The following is a 6,000-nucleotide window of genomic DNA, read 5'->3' as shown; positions in this document are numbered from 1 at the left end:
GGAATGCCGAGGGAGCAGCTCCAATCTCCAACTCCCAGCGCGAGCGACACAGAAGACCGGTGATTTCTGCATTTTCAACTGAGGTACTGGGTTCATCTCACTGGGGAGTGCCGGACGATCGGAGCTGGTCAGCTGCTGCAGCCCGACCAGCGAGAGCTGAAGCAGGGCGAGGCATTGCCTCACCTGGGAAGCGCAAGGGGGAAGGGAGTCCCTTTTCCTAGCCAGGGGAACTGAGACACACAACACCTGGAAAATCGGGTAACTCCCACCCCAATACTGCGCTTTAGGAAACAGGCACACCAGGAGATCATATCCCACACCTGGCCGGGAGGGCCCCACACCCACGGAGCCTCCCTGGTTGCTAGCGCAGCAGTCTGTGATCTACCGGCAATGCAGCAGCGAGGCTGGGGGAGGGGCGCCCGCCATTGCTGAGGCTTAAGTAGGTAAACAAAGCTGCTGGGAAGCTCGAACTGGGTGGAGCTCACAGCAGCTCAAGGAAACCTGCCTGTCTCTGTAGACTCCACCTCTGGGGACAGGGCACAGTAAACTAAGACACACAGACACCTCTGCACAGACGCAAACGACTCTGTCTGACAGTTTTGAAGAGAGCAGTGGATCTCCCAACACGGAGGTTGAGATCGGAGAAGGGACAGACTCCCTGCTCAAGCGGGTCCCTGACCCCTGAGTAGCCTAACTGGGAGACATCCCCCACTAGGGGCAGTCTGACACCCCACACCTCACAGGGAGGAGTACACCCCTGAGAGGAAGCTTCCAAAGCAAGAATCAGACAGGTACACTCGCTGTTCAGAAATATTCTATCTTCTGCAGCCTCTGCTGCTGATACCCAGGCAAACAGGGTCTGGAGTGGACCTCAAGCAATCTCCAACAGACGTACAGCTGAGGGTCCTGACTGTTAGAAGGAAAACTATCAAACAGGAAGGACACCTACACCAAAACCCCATCAGTACATCACCATCATCAAAGACCAGAGGCAGATAAAACCACAAAGATGGGGAAAAAGCAGGGCAGAAAAGCTGGAAATTCAAAAAATAAGAGCGCATCTCCCCCGGCAAAGGAGAGCAGCTCATCGCCAGCAACGGATCAAAGCTGGACGGAGAATGACTTTGACGAGATGAGAGAAGAAGGCTTCAGTCCATCAAATTTCTCAGAGCTAAAGGAGGAATTACGTACCCAGCGCAAAGAAACTAAAAATCTTGAAAAAAAAGTGGAAGAATTGATGGCTAGAGTAATTAATGCAGAGAAGGTCCTAAACGAAATGAAAGAGATGAAAACCATGACACGAGAAATACGTGACAAATGCACAAGCTTCAGTAACCGACTCGATCAACTGGAAGAAAGAGTATCAGCGATTGAGGATCAAATGAATGAAATGAAGCGAGAAGAGAAACCAAAAGAAAAAAGAAGAAAAAGAAACAAACAAAGCCTGCAAGAAGTATGGGATTATGTAAAAAGACCAAATCTACGTCTGATTGGGGTGCCTGAAAGTGAGGGGGAAAATGGAACCAAGTTGGAAAACACTCTTCAGGATATCATCCAGGAGAACTTCCCCAACCTAGTAGGGCAGGCCAACATTCAAATCCAGGAAATACAGAGAACGCCACAAATATACTCCTCGAGAAGAGCAACTCCAAGACACATAATTGCCAGATTCACCAAAGTTGAAATGAAGGAAAAAATCTTAAGGGCAGCCAGAGAGAAAGGTCGGGTTACCCACAAAGGGAAGCCCATCAGACTAACAGCAGATCTCTCAGCAGAAACTCTACAAGCCAGAAGAGAGTGGGGGCCAATATTCAACATTCTTAAAGAAAAGAATTTTAAACCCAGAATTTCATATCCAGCCAAACTAAGTTTCATAAGTGAAGGAGAAATAAAATCCTTTACAGATAAGCAAATGCTTAGAGATTTTGTCACCACTAGGCCTGCCTTACAAGAGATCCTGAAGGAAGCACTAAACATGGAAAGGAACACAACCGGTACCAGCCATTGCAAAAACATGCCAAAATGTAAAGACCATTGAGGCTAGGAAGAAACTGCATCAACTAATGAGCAAAATAACCAGTTAATATCATAATGGCAGGATCAAGTTCACACATAACAATATTAACCTTAAATGTAAATGGACTAAATGCTCCAATTAAAAGACACAGACTGGCAAACTGGATAAAGAGTCAAGACCCATCAGTCTGCTGTATTCAGGAGACCCATCTCACACGCAGAGACATACATAGGCTCAAAATAAAGGGATGGAGGAAGATTTACCAAGCAAATGGAGAACAAAAGAAAGCAGGGGTTGCAATACTAGTCTCTGATAAAACAGACTTTAAACCATCAAAGATCAAAAGAGACAAAGAAGGCCATTACATAATGGTAAAGGGATCAATTCAACAGGAAGAGCTAACTATCCTAAATATATATGCACCCAATACAGGAGCACCCAGATTCATAAAGCAAGTCCTTAGAGACTTACAAAGAGACTTAGACTCCCATACAATAATAATGGGAGACTTCAACACTCCACTGTCAACATTAGACAGATCAACGAGACAGAAAGTTAACAAGGATATCCAGGAATTGAACTCATCTCTGCAGCAAGCAGACCTAATAGACATCTATAGAACTCTCCATCCCAAATCAACAGAATATACATTCTTCTCAGCACCACATCATACTTACTCCAAAATTGACCACGTAATTGGAAGTAAAGCACTCCTCAGCAAATGTACAAGAACAGAAATTATAACAAACTGTCTCTCAGACCACAGTGCAATCAAACTAGAACTCAGGACTAAGAAACTCACTCAAAACCGCTCAACTACATGGAAACTGAACAACCTGCTCCAGAATGACTACTGGGTACATAACGAAATGAAGGCAGAAATAAAGATGTTCTTTGAAACCAATGAGAACAAAGATACAACATACCAGAATCTCTGGGACACATTTAAAGCAGTGTGTAGAGGGAAATTTATAGCACTAAATGCCCACAAGAGAAAGCAGGAAAGATGTAAAATTGACACTCTAACATCGCAATTAAAAGAACTAGAGAAGCAAGAGCAAACACATTCGAAAGCTAGCAGAAGGCAAGAAATAACTAAGATCAGAGCAGAACTGAAGGAGATAGAGACACAAAAAACCCTCCAAAAAATCAATGAATCCAGGAGTTGGTTTTTTGAAAAGATCAACAAAATTGACAGACCACTAGCCAGACTAATAAAGAAGAAAAGAGAGAAGAATCAAATCGACGCAATTAAAAATGATCAAGGGGATATCACCACCGACCCCACAGAAATACAAACTACCATCAGAGAATACTATAAACACCTCTACGCAAATAAACTGGAAAATCTAGAAGAAATGGATAATTTCCTGGACACTTACACTCTTCCAAGACTAAACCAGGAAGAAGTTGAATCCCTGAATAGACCAATAGCAGGCTCTGAAATTGAGGCAACAATTAATAGCCTACCAACCAAAAAAAGTCCAGGACCAGATGGATTCACAGCTGAATTCTACCAGAGGTACAAGGAGTAGCTGGTACCATTCCTTCGGAAACTATTCCAATCAATAGAAAAAGAGGGAATCCTCCCTAACTCATTTTATGAGGCCAACATCATCCTGATACCAAAGCCTGGCAGAGACACAACAAAAAAAGAGAATTTTAGACCAATATCCCTGATGAACATCGATGCAAAAATCCTCAATAAAATACTGGCAAACCGGATTCAGCAACACATCAAAAAGCTTATCCACCATGATCAAGTGGGCTTCATCCCTGGGATGCAAGGCTGGTTCAACATTCGCAAATCAATAAACATAATCCAGCATATAAACAGAACCAAAGACAAGAACCACATGATTATCTCAATAGATGCAGAAAAGGCTTTTGACAAAATTCAACAGCCCTTCATGCTAAAAACGCTCAATAAATTCGGTATTGATGGAACGTACCTCAAAATAATAAGAGGTATTTATGACAAACCCACAGCCAATATCATACTGAATGGGCAAAAACTGGAAAAATTCCCTTTGAAAACTGGCACAAGACAGGGATGCCCTCTCTCACCACTCCTATTCAACATAGTGTTGGAAGTTCTGGCTAGGGCAATCAGGCAAGAGAAAGAAATCAAGGGTATTCAGTTAGGAAAAGAAGAAGTCAAATTGTCCCTGTTTGCAGATGACATGATTGTATATTTAGAAAACCCCATTGTCTCAGCCCAAAATCTCCTTAAGCTGATAAGCAACTTCAGCAAAGTCTCAGGATACAAAATTAATGTGCAAAAATCACAAGCATTCTTATACACCAGTAACAGACAAACAGAGAGCCAAATCAGGAATGAACTTCCATTCACAATTGCTTCAAAGAGAATAAAATACCTAGGAATCCAACTTACAAGGGATGTAAAGGACCTCTTCAAGGAGAACTACAAACCACTGCTCAGTGAAATCAAAGAGGACACAAACAAATGGAAAGAACATACCATGCTCATGGATAGGAAGAATCAATATTGTGAAAATGGCCATACTGCCCAAGGTAATTTATAGATTCAATGCCATCCCCATCAAGCTACCAATGAGTTTCTTCACAGAATTGGAAAAAACTGCTTTAAAGTTCATATGGAACCAAAAAAGAGCCCGCATCTCCAAGACAATCCTAAGTCAAAAGAACAAAGCTGGAGGCATCACGCTACCTGACTTCAAACTATACTACAAGGCTACAGTAACCAAAACAGCATGGTACTGGTACCAAAACAGAGATATAGACCAATGGAACAGAACAGAGTCCTCAGAAATATAAGCACACTTCTACAGCCATTTGATCTTTGACAAACCTGAGAGAAACAAGAAATGGGGAAAGGATTCCCTATTTAATAAATGGTGCTGGGAAAATTGGCTAGCCATAAGTAGAAAGCTGAAACTGGATCCTTTCCTTACTCCTTATACGAAAATTAATTCAAGATGGATTAGAGACTTAAATGTTAGACCTAATACCATAAAAATCCTAGAGGAAAACCTAGGTAGTACCATTCAGGACATAGGCATGGGCAAAGATTTCATGTCTAAAACACCAAAAGAAACGGCAGCAAAAGCCAAAATTGACAAATGGGATCTCATTAAACTAAAGAGCTTCTGCACAGCAAAAGACACTACCATCAGAGTGAACAGGCAACCTACAGAATGGGAGAAAATTTTTGCAATCTACTCATCTGACAAAGGGCTAATATCCAGAACCTACAAAGAACTCAAACAAATTTACAAGAAAAAAACAAACAACCCCATCAAAAAGTGGGCAAAGGACATGAACAGACATTTCTCAAAAGAAGACATTCATACAGCCAACAGACACATGAAAAAATGCTCATCATCACTGGCCATCAGAGAAATGCAAATCAAAACCACAATGAGATACCATCTCACACCAGTTAGAATGGCAATCATTAAAAAGTCAGGAAACAACAGGTGCTGGAGAGGATGTGGAGAAATAGGAACACTTTTACACTGTTGGTGGGATTGTAAACTAGTTCAACCATTATGGAAAACAGTATGGCGATTCCTCAAGGATCTAGAACTTGATGTACCATATGACCCAGCCATCCCATTACTGGGTATATACCCAAAGGATTATAAATTATGCTGCTATAAAGACACATGCACACGTATGTTTATTGCAGCACTATTCACAATAGCAAAGACTTGGAATCAACCCAAATGTCCATCAGTGACAGATTGGATTAAGAAAATGTGGCACATATACACCATGGAATACTATGCAGCCATAAAAAAGGATGAGTTTGAGTCCTTTGTAGGGACTTGGATGCAGCTGGAATCCATCATTCTTAGCAAACTATCACAAGAACAGAAAACCAAACACCGCATGTTCTCACTCATAGGTGGGAACTGAACAATGAGATCACTCGGACTCAGGAAGGGGAACATCACACACCGGGGCCTATCATGGGGAGGGGGGAGGGGGGAGGGATT

The sequence above is a fragment of the Macaca thibetana genome, chromosome 19 (assembly GCF_024542745.1).
Source record: "Macaca thibetana thibetana isolate TM-01 chromosome 19, ASM2454274v1, whole genome shotgun sequence".
In the NCBI taxonomy this organism is placed as follows: domain Eukaryota; kingdom Metazoa; phylum Chordata; class Mammalia; order Primates; family Cercopithecidae; genus Macaca; species Macaca thibetana.
This window is presented reverse-complemented; position numbering follows the sequence as displayed.